This window comes from Anas platyrhynchos, chromosome 3 (assembly GCF_047663525.1).
Source record: "Anas platyrhynchos isolate ZD024472 breed Pekin duck chromosome 3, IASCAAS_PekinDuck_T2T, whole genome shotgun sequence".
Lineage (NCBI taxonomy): Eukaryota > Metazoa > Chordata > Aves > Anseriformes > Anatidae > Anas > Anas platyrhynchos.
This window is the reverse complement of record NC_092589.1, coordinates 9,551,925-9,567,003: the sequence shown is the minus strand read 5'-3', so window position 1 is coordinate 9,567,003 and position 15,079 is coordinate 9,551,925. Positions and strand designations below refer to the sequence as shown.

Genomic DNA, 15,079 nt, shown 5'->3' with positions numbered 1-15,079 from the left:
CATATGAAATAGAGCCATGGAAGTTGCAAGCTTTTTCTGTAAATATGTAAATAGGCTGATCATTTTCATCTGACTTCTACTATTGCAATTCTCTTTTATTTTATTTTGACACTTGCCATTAGTGTTTGAGGGGTTGTCTGCCTCCTATGTAAGGAAATGTAAGACTGGGGAGTAATAATTCTGTGTGTGCCTCGTGTTGTGAAAGCGTTAGTTTAGCCAGGTAACATGTAAAGGTATTTGGGCTTACAAAGTTCATTTCACAAATCCTTCTGAACAAGAACAGCACTCGCAGCCATCTCGGGCTTTACAGATCACACAGTCCCAAGGAGTGCAGCAGCCTGACATGTAAAAAGGCAGATATTATCCCTGGTTGGTATAGCTGGGGCTTGTTCTATGGAACGGCTCTGCAGATTGGGGTCAAGGTTTCCAGCTTGAACAGATGTGTGTTGGAATCTAACAGGAACATACAATAGTATCTGTGAGGGACAGTGAGATTTAAATTAATCCCTTCTAGTTGCAAAAGTGCTAATAAGTGTTTCAGAGCAGCACACGCTGCACAAGCTTGAACCTCTGCATTGCTTCTAGGTACAGGTATGCCTACATATGGCAGGGGAATCAATATGGTGCATGTCTGAATCACCGCTGTGGGGACCCTGTCTGTGAATAAAGGATCAAGTGTTAAGCCGTATGCAGGCTGGAGAATAGCTTTCTGTAGGTAATTATTCTGGTTGATCATCTTAATTAAATTATGATTTGAGCATGATTCTAAGCTTCCCATCATGCTGCAAACAAAGGTGGGGAAGCTGGAATGGGAAGATGCTAGCTGGAGCACTAGACACTCCCCAGGAAGTCCTCTATAGAAATGTTCGCATCAGGCTTGTTCAGGTTTATGTTCTACCAGGTGTTCCTTTGTGCAAGAAACTGATACTGGTGGCAGTCCTGAATAATCAGGATTTACACATCTTCTTTTAGACTGCGGAATCGCTTGTAATCTGTGAGACAAAAGGGAGATGAGGCTTAGCTCCTTTTATCTGACTCTGTGTTTCTGTGACCTACATGTCTTACGGCAGATAGCTTGAATATCCTAGTGTGGTTATCCTCTCCATGAACCAAAGTGTGCTATCAACTGAAGTATGTAAAATGACATGGTGGTTACCTGGGTGAAGTGTGTAAGGATCCCGAGTAAGCCAGAATGCAGGGGTTCATCTGTACCATTGCTCCCTTCAAGCGAGCTAGCCCCAAGCGGTGCCAATATCCAAGCTGTGTTCGGCACTTGTTCTCTGTGGCTCCATACAAAAGTCCCCTGTATGGCTTCCTGACTCGTGTAACACAAATTGTGCAATACAATCTGAAGCGTTGTAAAGGTCCTTTAGAATTTCAATCTATTAAAACTGAATAAAATGAAAGAACCTAAAGTTCAAAGACCTCGGAGGCTAATGCAGAATTCTTCCTTGCATATATAGGTACTTGAAGATAATCCCAGAAAAGATCAGAGTTGTTTGTCAGGAAACCTACACAGAAAATCTAGTGGCTAAAGAATTAAATATATCTCATATTTCCTTGTAAGAGAGGCTGAAAAGATGAAGGGAGGTAGGCTGTTCTTTCCAGTACCAATACAAAGTACTCGTCATTTGATTACTTCCTGAAACATGAACGTTTAACATTCTGCTCCAAATTTTTTACAGCAGACTCTGCTGAGTCATTAACAGCTTGTTAAGTGACTTGGGTTTTAATACCTATGTTTCTGCCTTAGGACTTGACGCGTGTTAGAAAAATCTGGGAATTGAAATGTCCGATTTGCCTTTCCTGCTTTTAGCTTCCAGTTTGGATGTAAAGGTGTTTTTGTAACCTCAGTCAGATGCAGTGAAAGCTTCTGCATCTGCATGGGGGCAGCTTCTGCCTTCATATGCATAGACAGTATCATTCATCCTGGAGAATGTCACATTTCTGCATTACCCAATCTAGATTAAAGGTAAAAATCTCTGGGTTTCTATCCCCAGAAATTTTTTTTCATTAATAATCTCCCTTGTTTCACTACTTTGAAAAGTGACAGCATGTCAGTTGATGCTGTTCTTTTCCTCACCTCTTAGCTTTCTTGCACACTCCATTATCTTTGCCTTTTTAGCTCAAGTCTGTGGTTTATGTGCTCAGTCTTTGGGGCTCTTGCTCTGTAAGCTTTAAACCGCATGGTCAGAATGATTGCTTTCTGAATGAATCAGTTATTCTGGTCTCCAGATATTCAGCCATATGCTGTTGTCTTTCCAAGGCCTATACTTACCTCTAGTAACACCTAAATGGCATTGTCATGTGTGAATTGTTAAAGCATAGTTAAAGCTGCTTAAACAACTGGCAGTATCCTTGTTTTGTTTTGTTTTGTTTTGTTTTTGGATGGAAAAGTATGGATACAGGGAGACACTGGTCATAAGACAGGATTTTTAGGTGATAATTTATTGTATTTCTTCCTCTAAGATTTAGACTTGCTGCGTCCATCGTGCCTTTGAAAACAGCTCTGGAAATAATTAGCCAAGAGCTGTGTGTCACCCCGGCAGTGAGACGGGGCCATGCTCACACTCCACAAACTGTGCTGGGTTTCCTCGTCACGGGTGGCCACCTCTGCTGGGTGTCCTGCAGAGCTGTGCAGGCACGGAGACCTCCCCACCCAGGGTGCTGTCAGCCAAGGGATGGCCTTGGGTTGTTGAGAGTTGGTTTTGGGGTTCAAGATGTGCATTCAGGCCGTGTTATGCACGTGGAAATTGCATGTCAGGGATACAATTTCCATGTACAGAATGGATATAAAAATGGGGCATTTCAGGGCCGTCCTTCCCATGGAGCGAGGATGTGGAAGGAGGGAGCATGACGTTGCCTTTTGTTGGGTGCAGTCTGCTCTACCCATACAAAGCACGGTAATGAATTCAAAAGAAGATTCTGAAGAGACCCCCGCTACTGGTGATGGCTCAGTCCTCTCCATTGTGTCTGACCCTCTTTGACTTCTAACACTCACTGGGGCTTTTTAAATTTTTTAAGTGACTTTGTCTTTTTACTTTTTAATACTTCCGTAGAGTGATAGAAGTTTCTCCCAATTAAGATGATGACCAGGCCTTGGACTTCAATACCTTCTCTCAGTTTCTGCCACTTAATTGTCTAATGAGTAACCCCCCTGTCTAAAGTTCCACATGGGATTTCGGCAGGGGAAAAGAAAGTTTCTGAACTTTTCTGTTTTAATTATTTTAAAGCTGACCTCTCTCTAGAGCTGTCTTCAGTTCCAGGAGGTGTGTGGCAGCCATAGTGGGCATTACTGTCTGATGGCGTGGAAATCCCAATGAGAACAGCTCCTCTCTCCCTTTCAAGTGAAGTGTTAACAGTGAAGCAAGGTTCCAGTTGTTATATTATCGTTTTCTATCAATTTTGTTGGTTACTAAAGATTCTACCTGACTTATGCTGTTAGGACTGTAAAATTACCTGATACCAAACAGTGTAGGCCTGAAATTTGTACCTGTGCTAAGAGAACCACAGAAGGTTTTCTACAAATAACCACTCAGGACTTCAGAAGCCTCTTTAAACTCTTCAGCTTTCCAATCCCTTGCCAGTTCAATCTTCATCCTACAAAGTCTGCAAGATCACCCTGCTCCTTCCCTTCTTCATGCCCATACCCAGCCCAATTATTTCAGGTACAACAGTGATATTTCAAAGTTTTTTCCTGCACCCATATTCACCTCAGTGCTGCTTTCCTACTTCAGTCATACAGTGATGTTGTCTTCTACCTTCTGCTGCTTCATTGCAATTCTCATAATTCCTACTTAATTGTATAAAGCAAAACAAAACAAAAACCCATACACACACAAGAACAACAGCGCAGCTGGGCATAGGGCTGTAAACAGATTTTCCATGGTGTGGTCTCCTTATCCTGCTTCCAATATCCTCTTCACAAAGCAGAGTTCCAATTTAATTAATTTTTAGTTAGAGAATTCAGTTTCTGTTAGATTAGATTCCATCTGTGTTCCTCATCTTTCTAACCCTCCATATATAACACATTGATGTTTTTTTTTTCATTTTGGTATTTCGCTACTGAACTTTTACAAATGGTAATGAAGAAATAAAAGTTCTTGTATAGAGAATGTTGTCTGAGATAGAAATACAGACTTTTTTTATTTGTTACTATTCCAGCAGTAATTAGCTGACTTGCTCCTAATGCCAGGATTTTTCACTTTAGCTTGCTGGGGAATGATGGCATGCACCTGAGGGAAGATCCAAATGTTAGTGCTTCAAGTTGCCACCTGGTGGTATTGTACACGGAATGTACTGCTCAGAGAATGGCAAAATCCAAAAATAAAATCCGATGTAGATGACAAGTTTGTGAATGACAGAAGATGATCTTGATGTTCATGCGGAGCATCGTCATCCTGCTTGTGATTTAAATTTTATGTTCATAAATGCAGAAATAGTGAAGATTTTGCAAACCAGTGACTATTTAGATTTATTTATATGTGACATATTTGTTTCCACTGTTTTGATAGCTAGCCCTTCACATTTGCTCACAAATAATTTAAAAAATCAGACCCATACGACTTCTTTCAGACAACCTCTTTAGAATCTGCTTAATGATAAACATACGGGAGGTTCAGCTGGTTTGAATATGAGTTCACTTCTGAATAATCATGTATTTAATTGCTTTACTAAATGGAGCAATAGCTTCCAGTCGGCAATAGCATGTGAGCCTCTCTGCTTAACTTCACCTTTAGATGTTTTTTGAGTAGGGATGTTTTGTTGGCTGTGGGTCCCCAGCACCCAACGGATGTGACTGATCCAAAAGAAGGATGTTTTGGAAGGTGTGCGCAGCAATGTCACAAGATATGGGAGACAAGCGAAACATGGGGGGACTTCTGCAGTAGTGTAAGGAGAGAAAAAAAGGGGTAAATAGCTCTTACGTGGAATGGAAGAATACCAACAGCTCCCCCCATTTTTGGGGGGTGGCCTACTTGTGGGGGCTGGCCAGGGGCAGACCCAGGTGTGCTATCTGCACCTGTGAAGCTTTGTTGAGGAGAAGGTGGCAATGCAGATAAGGTGCAGCTGTGAAAAAAAAAAAGAGAAATGCAGGCTGCAGGGCCTCAGGGAGGAACCCGTGAGTGTTTGGTGTGTAAGATGTGGTTCTGGTCTTCTGCTTTCTGAGAAACTTCTGTGGGAGAGGTATGGAGTTGTTGGGATGTTGGAGAAGAGTGAGCCTTGTTCTCTGGGAGAAAGGGGAGATGTGCCTCGGTGTGGGGGGGTGTATGCCAGGCAGGGAGGTGGAAGGGAAATGCTGGCTGCTAACATGATCTGTTTGCCTCAGCCTGGAAAAAAATTCAAAAAAAACTGAGTCGTGGTGTTTGCTGGGGAGGAAGCAAAGGGGGAACTCAAAAAATAATATAAAAAAGTGTGTAAAAGGGTTTCTGTGGTGCTGTCTTTGAACTAGTAGATACAAGAGGCTCCTATTCTTGACGTTTGCGTGTACTATCTGGGTGTTGGTACATACTGCTACTAGCATTTAGCATGTACTAGGGGAGGACAGTAAGAAAGTCGTAACAGAAACCTTTTGCAAATGCAAATTATTTCCTGAATGTATTTGTTGTGGTCTTTTTCTGCTTTTATTTCTACTGGAGAAGTTTGCACTTGTGGTTTGGTTACTGTAGTGAAATGACTTGAGCTTAATAAGCAGAAGATGAAGAATACATACTAAAAATAACCACTGGTGACTTAGATACCTCTTGGTAGGTACTATTTACTTTATTTTTTCTGATCTAATGGTGAGGGTAAATAACTTATGAGTTAGTTCAATCTGAGGAAAAAAAAAAAAAAGCAGATTCATCTAGTTTTTGTTAATATACTTAGTCTTCAAAAAAACACTGAATTATAACAAAGAGCGTTTCCTTAAAAACAAACAAACAGAAAACACAAAATCTCCAGCAGATATACGTGTGGTGTTGTGTCCTTAATTTTGTCGTCATCTTTTAGCAGGCAATCACATCTATTATTTTGCCATCATTATGTGGTGTAACAAAAATAAGCTGGGATACTCTAAGCACCAAATTGTCTTCATAAAGAGATCTTTAGGAAGAAATGGATTGTAGTGGGGATTGTAATCTGAAATGCACTAGCATACACAAAGTATATTCCATGTTTAGTGACACTACAAAAATATTCATAATTAAATGTGATGCACAGAGCAATTTTCAGGGGAGCTATTTCATGTAATTAATTTCCAATAACTGTGTTACTCGATATATATGCAAGAAGATAAATACTCTGAATTGTAGTTGGGAAGTACAAATAGCTAATTCGTTAGTTCCACATAAAGAACAGATACAGAAATGGCTTCTGCAGGGGGAATTATGCCGGTGAAACCTGGCATCCTGTTTGAAGCAACAGTGCAGGGCTTCTTCCAGCAGGTCTCTGTTGGGAGTGCCGAAGAGCTCATGCTTTGGGTCAAGGTATACTTCTATTTATGTTTCTGCAGCTTACTGGGTCCAAGTCACAAAAGAGTTGGGCTTTTTATCATTTTCAGCTCATTTTGAAATCACAGTGCACAAAAATTCTTTGAAGTAAGTCTGCTTATGCAAGCTGCTGAATGTAACACTTTTTCATAAAAATCTAAGTCTTCTGGCTTACAGCGTATTCAAGTTCCTATGCTGTAATAGCTAATAGGAGGCCTGATTAAAAACATGGAGCTCCTCAGAGTTTGAGGGGAGAGCTTTTGGGCAGCTTTCTGCATAGAAAACTGAGAGCCTCCTTTCTTTCTTTCTTTTTTTTTTTTTTTTTTTAAAAATCTTCCATTTCTCCCCAACTACTTTTCCATTATCTTGTGTAGTGCTACTAATAACAATGAATATATAGTGAATGTCAGTTAAAAGCCAAGTCTCTGTCTATTATAACTAATGAAAATATATTGAATTTAATATACTTGGTTGGAGATACTAGTTTCTGACAGTAAATGATGGCTTGCGCTAATTAGGGTCATTATCATGGAAGTAGAGTGCATTCTTTAAGGCAAAGGTACTACTGGTATTTGAGACTCAAAAAAAAAACAACAACAACACTTTTTTGGTAAAACTTGAATGAAATGCTAAGTAAAGCTTATTGTCAGCGCTGTTATGGTGTTGGCTACTTTGAGGAAAACAATCTATTGCTGCTCTGAAGGCTGGCAAAGAGGTTTGGGCACTTTCAGGGCTTTTTGGCTTGCATGGGAGGCTGGAGGAATGGTGGCATGTTGACTTTTTTCCTACCATATCTTCTTCTTATCTCTTACTTTCCACTAACTGCACTTCATACGTGCAGGGAGTACCTCAGGATAAAGGGAGCCTCAGTGCAAGTGATCCAGGCTGTCAGGATCACAAAGGTCCTCAACAGGCGTATGGCAAGAGATGCAGGATGACGAGGAGAGAGCACTAAGCAAATAGTTTTCATGAGCTGTTAGAATATAAATCAGAATGTTTGGCTTTTTTATTCCTGAAACGGAGAGAGGAGCTCTCCATCTGGGGAAAAAAGTACTCCAGGGGGAGAAAAAGTACTTTACTGTGATGAATCTAACTCTGGCTAGCCCAAATCTCTTAAAGCCAAGATGAAAGTATCCTGTAGTTGCTCTGTGAGATACCTGCTGTCAGAGACGTGGGGTCGGTTCCTTCTGCTGCTGTTTGGCAGATGAGGTCGCTGCTGTTACCTGTTGTTTGGAGCCGGGTGCCCAAACCAAGGCTCTGGCGTTGTCCCCGCTTGGTTCCCCCCAGCCTCCCACGGGGAGAGGGGAAGGAAGCTTCTTTGGTGCTCATAACCTTTAATTATTGTAAGTGACTTTATGTAAGGGGCTCTCAAGTATGTGGCCAGGTAGGGACATATCTGTTCAGCTGCTCACTTCTTTCAAGTAAGTTTTAACATTTCGTTTTAATATTGTTATTACAGCGTGGACACGCTACAACTTAGTGATATTAGTGATAGTGAACCAATTATTGGTTCTGAAATGTATATTTTTTGAATGCCAGATGATGATTCTATGTGTTGCCTGTAGGATGTTACTTCTCTTTGATGTTTTGCCCCTTCCAGTAAGTGAAATAATTTGAGTTATTTCAAATATGGAGTGGGAATTCCCAGGGGATCTACGGAAAATATCTTGAAGCTGTATGTAAGCTAGTGTTCTGTTTAGAAAAAGAAAGGGGAGCAAAATGTTTTGCCTCATGAGACTACTGAATGAGAGATTCTTGCATCACCAGGCCAGTTCCAAACAGAATTTCTGACTTTAAAAGCAATGCTGGCTAAAAATGCTGCTAAATATTTTATTCTGAAGTTTCAGAAAGGCCAAGTAATGCGTCATTTAGAGATGCACATGTATGTTTGTTGGCTTGTTTAATGGTGATCAATGGAAGTCAAGGAGCTGAGAAGTCTGAGATGAGCACAGTGCTACAGAGGAAGGGCTGAGCTCTCTACGAGTGCTTTTGGCCTGAAGATAAGTCAGGTGCTTACAGGGTTGTTTGATTACAGTCATTTGGGTTGAATAGGAGGGAAGAGAGGAAAGAGTAGGTTTAAAGCAGGAAGAGGAAAACTGAAGTAATGTGCCGGGAGAGGCAGAATAAAGTCAACTGAAGATTAGCTGTGCTACACTGAAAGCAAAAGCTCTGAGCAAGGACTTGTTTTCAGGTGAAGAAAGTGCAGTACATGGGCATCACTCCCTGCATCAACTGCTCTGCAGTGTTTCTGTTACAACTTGCTCTTCCAGCTAGCATCTCCATCTATTTCTCTTCCAAGGAAGAAGTTTGTGCTTCTACTGCAATGGTATACGTAGGTTTCAGCTACACGCTTGGTTGTCTTAAAGATAACAAAATGGAACAGAACTCAAAACCCTTTAAAGCTTAGACACTTGTTATCCTAAAACAGTTGAAACAAGAAATTTGTATATTGTAAAATATAGCTGTCTTTAAGAAAACAGCAGAAGAGTAAGAGCACAAGAGCGTGGCTTTAGACTAATTCAGGTTTTTGTTGCACTTCATTACCTTATCAGGAGAAGGACTTTGAGCTGCAATCACCTGTAACTTCTGACATCCTGACAAAGGAAAAATTGGTGGAATCCCCTCGAGGGGGAGGGAACAAACAAACAAAAACCTGATTTATCTCAGCAACACCAGTGTTCACAGTCTACAGGAATCTCTTAAGGAAGCAGTTGCTGAAGACTAATACTTGAATATGGATGTTTTTCCAAAATTGGGCTTTTAACTATTTGTTTTCATCTATTTTTAGTCTGCTCATAGTAGCAGTAATTCAGACGCGGTAATGTACAACTCAAACTGTCAAACTGATTACATTCTACATTCTTCTAACAATTTGAAGGGATGGAAATATTTAGCAAGCATGTATAATATGTTCAGGGTACTATCATGTCTTTGTCAAAGCTCTCTGATCTCACAGGACGTGTGAATAATGGAATGGGTTACTTTTAGAATGTGCAAACAATACCTAATTTTGTTTAGTCTGGATTTAACATTCTCTTATCATACATAAGACAATCTATTTTATTGCAAAATTTAGCATACTGTCTTGAGAAAATTAGTTGTCAGCTGCACACAATTGTTTGTTTTAATTGTGTAAGGTAAGCAGGGAGCATCTCAGAGATGAAGGTGCAAGAATCATGGGAATTCAGAAGAATTTAGGTTTTGAAGTTTAATGGATGGGAGCCTCTGCCTGTTTCAGGCACCCAGGTTTTAAATAGATGCAGGACGCAAGATGGAACCGTAGGCCCTGCTTTTTTAGGTATGCACCATTGGCTGCGCTTCTGCTGTTTTATTGCCATGAAAGCATGGCTGCCTTGATTACACGTAAGTTATGAGAGCTGAATGATTCTGGCAAGTTAAAAATGTAAAAGCGACGTTTTCACTGTTAAAAAATGCAGAAGTGTAGCCACTGATATATTAAATTAAGGTAACCGCATGTAAATGCGCAATGTGTATTCATTTAGTGTGTGGCTTGGACTAGCTGTTGGATGACTAATGGGTTGCTTCATATTAGTCAGCAGATATGGATGTGAAGAACAGGAGAATATCTAGAAGCAGTTAATTCATCTGTGCATCCAGCCTGAGCAGCTCTTAAAATCTCTGCAAGGCCTAGCTGCCTCTCTGGTTTTCCTAATGCAAATAAAATGTAGTATCTACGTTAATTAGGATTTCTGGGAGGCAGCCAAATCGAGGAATGCATTTGTTTCTTAATAAGAAAATAATTATTGTATAATTCATTTGACTACATCAGCATTTTGCAGTATTTTTTTTTTTACTAGCTAATGACAATCTCTTGTGGAAGAAGAATCTTTCTGCCTTGGTGGGGAAAGTTGTGGGGAGTTTAAAAATAACAGCTACCACGTTTGTAATGTCTGTGGCAGTGTACTGCTCAGAATGCACACATTCAAGTCTATGTATTTTCTGTGGTTTTTAGGAAATCTTAGATTGTTCATGCAAGTAGTTAATGGACCAACTTTTTTTAATTCCTAATGCGGATGGCCCTCCTGATGTGCTGCAAGGCCATCTTCTAATCAGTAGAGTGTGGAAGTCTCTAAGAAAATGAGTACGTGTCCTGTATCTAAGTCAAAATACTTTAAATAAAATGGACAAGAATTTTAAAAACAAACAAAAAGCTGTCTCCCAACTTCTACCACTCTTTACATGATGGAAACCTGACAGTCTGAAGAAAGGTAGGGAGCTGTTGATATAAGACATTTTTCTATGTTTTTTTTTTTTTTTTTTTAACTACTGGTCATTACATTGCTGTTTAGATGACTACTTTCTCTATGCTGCTCACCTGTCTGTTATTTGTGGACAAATCATTTAGCAAATGATTATTTAAAGCCTCTGGCTTAAAAAAAAAAAAAGCCAAGACTATCTGAATGTGGGGGAATTAAGTGCTTGATATCATTAATAATGGTCTGGCCAGCACAGGGCTTGATGTGTCTTAGTGGACAATAAGATGAAAAGAAAAGCAAGCATTTAGACCATCTGTATGTCTTTAAAGTGATTTGGGATCCAGGAAGACATCTGATTTCACTAAAGTAACTAAACATTCCCAAGAAGATAGTAGTAATATCAGCAGCTAAAAGGTGACCCTGTTTTATTTTCCTATGGATAATTGGAAGCAGCTCATCTGAGATGGCTTCTGTTTTCTCTAAGAGTAGGCATAATTTACTTAAACTCGAATTCTGTTGGCATAAAATATTTTAATTTTCTTTACTGAATTCTCCCTTTTGTTCTTCCCTCTATGCAGCCATACGTGTTGGCTTGGAATGGGTATTAGGACAGTGTTGGTACAGTTGGTCTTACTGCACCTACACATTTTCTTATATGCATGCCACAAAGATTAAAATGACATTGTTTGGAAAAGGAACAGTGAAATGATGTTCTAAATAATGAAGAAAAGAAGGAAGAAAATTACCTGTGCCTAATAATGGTAAATATCACTACTGAAATTATTGCAGTCCTTTTGTCAGGTCAGAATAAGCTCTCATTGAGTGTATTTTTGGACTTAATGAAAATAATGTTGTGCTTTCCTGATGTCATTATTGTGCAGTGTTTGGACTCTGTTTCCAGACTTGAGCTAGCTGATTGCTTGGTATGCATGAAGCTTTAAGTTTTGTTAGGTGTGAAGTTCGCTTTGACTCAATTTCTGCTTGTGAGTACAAGCAGGATGATCCAGGGTTTTCAGTTAGTTTGGTTTTAGGAGGAGGTAACTTACCGGCCTGTGCATGGATTGTGCCTGTCTAATAGTATCATCTGCTTACTATAAAAAAAAGAAGTCACTCTTGAATGTGTGTGATTATAGGTTTCTAGTCTCTTCTGGAGAGGCATCCTCAATGGGAAAAGACTAGTCTTCTTTTTATGAAGAAAGCTTTGTTCACAGGCATCTAGATTACTTCCTCCAATGTTTTAAAAAAGGAACAAAATTGCTCTTGAACAAATAAAATTGTTCATTAGCAAACAGTTTTCCCAAATTTCTCAATACCACTACTTACTGAAAAGTGTATTGGGATGATGTGCTGACTTGTCATGAATGTCACTGCTAAGTAAGTGTTCTCTGAAGTCAAATACTTGATTACCACCAAAAAGATCACAGTCCTCTGCTGGATTGTGGATGTTTTTTGGAAGGGGAAACTCACATGTGTTTTAACTTTTTTCCTTGTGAAGATTGACTTCAGGTTGCATGAGTGCATAGTTCGGATAGCAGCTTTTTCAATCTGAAGCTCCTCTTTGTAGGCTAACCTTGTAGTAGTCAAATCAGGTAACAGTCCACTGCTGTAGGATGAACTAATTTAAAAAATAAAAATAATAGCTAAAAAAAGGAGGGCAGGACACACAAAGCAAACATGGTCTGAGGAACATTCCAGAAAGGATGTGCTCTTTAAGATGTACTGTTTTAAGACACTGTTCAGTGTGATATGCTCTTCTCTGTTTCTGGCCTAATAACTAAAATAAAGGACCAGCAGCACCCAAACCTTGTGTGGGTCTTGCTTCTGTGTTGCTGTATTTTTTTTTCTGTTATGTAGGTTAGGTCACTTTGTGTTTGTGGTAGTTCATTATTTTTAAAAATTTACCTTATTATAGTTTGGGGAAAAACAGCAACATTAAATAGTATTTTAAAACATTTGCAGTTGTATCCTCATTTTTAAAAGCTATAAATGCTTTGAGAGGGGAGAACTGCATTTTAGTGAGCTTAATGGTATTGATAGAACTTTTGTAGCCTTAATCAGTCCCTGGAGCATCTTAAATCTATAAATAATGAGTGTTCTGGAAATGGCGTGTCTACCTCTACTGTTAGAAAGCAGAGCTTACAGTTTTTTGCTTTTGTAATTGGTGTGATGTTCAGCTTGAGTAAATTTCATTCACATTAACCTTGAAGTAAGGAGCCTCAAGTTGTTGATTATTTTTTTTTTCAAATCTTTAGAGTTTTTTTTTCTCGTTTCTTTCTGCTTTATATCATAGGAAATGAAATGGAGTTAATAAAATTTATTTGTAACATCTTTATATTCTGTGGTTATGAAGAAGACTTATTTCAGTTGCCTGCATAAGGAAAAAATTAAAAGCAGGTGATAGCAGCTCTATTGCTTCCAAATGTACACTTAAACAGGCACACTAACAAGGCTGCTGGGTTTATAGACTTATTGACAGACAACAAATGAATTTTATCCATTCTCTCTGCTGCCTCTTCCTTCTTTTTCCTCTTAGCTGCACTTGTGTGGGCAGGCGTGTTGATGGAGGTGGACAGCACACCAGTGTCACCGATGGGCAGCGTGGCGAGGCAACACGGGCTGCATGTGGCCAAGGCCTCCCGATGTCCTGTGGCAGGAATTAGTCCCTTGTTTTACAGCTTCCACGAGGGAGGGGTTTGAAAGCTAATAACTGTGAAAAGGTAGATGGTGTCTTATTTTCTTGGAAGATACTATTTCAGGAGTAAAATAACAACAAATCATTTAGGGTTCTGACAAATGCCGTCAGTACTTCTAAATGGAATATGGCTCAAGTTGTAGAGCAACTTCTGTTGTCACCAGCAGTATCCAGTGGGCTCCGTGAATTCCTCTACACATTTGAGTCAAAACCTAAGACTGGAATCTCTTCTGATTTTTTTTTCCCCTTGCTTTTTCCTATGGTTTTGGGTTTTGTTAACTAGTCCAGATGTAGGGATTGAAGAGGATTTCAAGAATGTGGATTGTATAGTAGAAAGCAGTCCGAGTGAATAGCTCCAATCCCTGAGTGTTTGTTTTATTACCTAAGAGAATTCAGTTTCCTTCCACACTGCCTTGCTTTCTGCTTTCCCTCCTTCTTGCTCACTGCCAAGATGCATTAGATTTTTAGTATTTTGACATATTTTATAGATGAGCAAGTTTTGTAAAATGTACATTTGGTTAATTTTTAATTCCATGTGATGACATTACCTGTTAAGTATAGCAACTTGAAGTCAAATGCTTTTATGGATGAATACCTTGTATGAAACTTCCAGCAGTAGTATCATGTGTGGAATTTGCATATTGCGTTATGAAATATATTAAAGGAAGCTGCGATTTTAATGATGTTTACACTGATCTGAAAGAGCCAGGATTTTTCTGGTGTCATGCCATACTGGAGAGCACTTCTGCACACAACTGTGCTATTAACTTTTTAAAGCTAGTGTGAAATTTGAATAAAACAGAGTGGAAATTGTACTGATCTGTTTATTTGCAGAGGTTGTGAAATTATGGATCAGGTTTGAGTAGCTGTTTTTTTTTTTTTCCCCTGGTTTTACACTTAGTCACATTAATTCCCTGTTCAGCCACATTATCTGCTTGTTAAATGTATGAGAGAATAATTTTGCTAAGTTGTATACACTTCTTGGTAGCTTATGCACACACAGGTACTAAAAGAAAATTAGCACTGCCAACAGAAATACATTTTAGATAAACTGCTAGGTAAAATGTATAGATACGGATGTCACGCAGTTATTTGATGTGTGCTTCAGAAATGCCCCTGTAGAGGATCTGCAAACTGTTAAGGTCCCGATCCAGCATGCGTTGAATTGGATGAGAGACTTTCCATCTGTTCTGGGTCTGCTTTGTAAAGACAAATGGAATTGTTTAAAGCATTGTATTTTTTTTTTTTTATCCAGTTCACATGGTATATGAAACCTATTAATGGCTTGTATGATGTGAAGTTTGGACAAGAGCCCTTCTTGGTCATCTTGCTGGCATTCTTCCTAATTAACTCCGGCTACGGAAAATGGTTGCTTGGCTTTGAGGAGAAATACCTGTGGGCAAGCCTGGAGCTGCTCCTGAGCATGAGGCTACCACTGAGGCAGCTTCTCCATTCCTGTGCCGTGGGCTTGCAGCAGTGTTAAGCTGCTCCCAGAGGAGTCTGCAAAGGGAAACCGAAGATAGGTTGGGTGAAGGTGGCCGCAACTCATTATGAACACGAGAAGGAAAACACAAAAATGTCTCCTACAAAGAGCTGTTCCTTTGTCTTAGGACTCCTTGTCCTCTCAGACCATGGAAAGCATGGTTTGTTTCGCTGAGATTGTTTTATTTTAATTTTCTTGTACATAAGGAATATCCCAGTGA

General features: G+C 39.5%; 1 protein-coding gene and 1 long non-coding RNA gene across 9 annotated transcripts in view; both read left to right on the top strand.

Annotated features, from left to right (window-relative positions):
• Positions 1-15,079, top strand: part of MACROD2 (mono-ADP ribosylhydrolase 2) — an 862,160-nt gene that overhangs the window by 411,746 nt on the left and 435,335 nt on the right. The gene's annotated exons all lie outside the window — the stretch shown is intronic.
• LOC110352769 (uncharacterized) overlaps positions 4,853-15,079 on the top strand; it is a 29,354-nt gene continuing 19,127 nt past the window's right edge. The window contains exon 1 of the long non-coding RNA XR_002402310.4: positions 4,853-5,184. This is a non-coding gene — a long non-coding RNA (uncharacterized lncRNA). The remainder of the gene's footprint in view (positions 5,185-15,079) is intronic.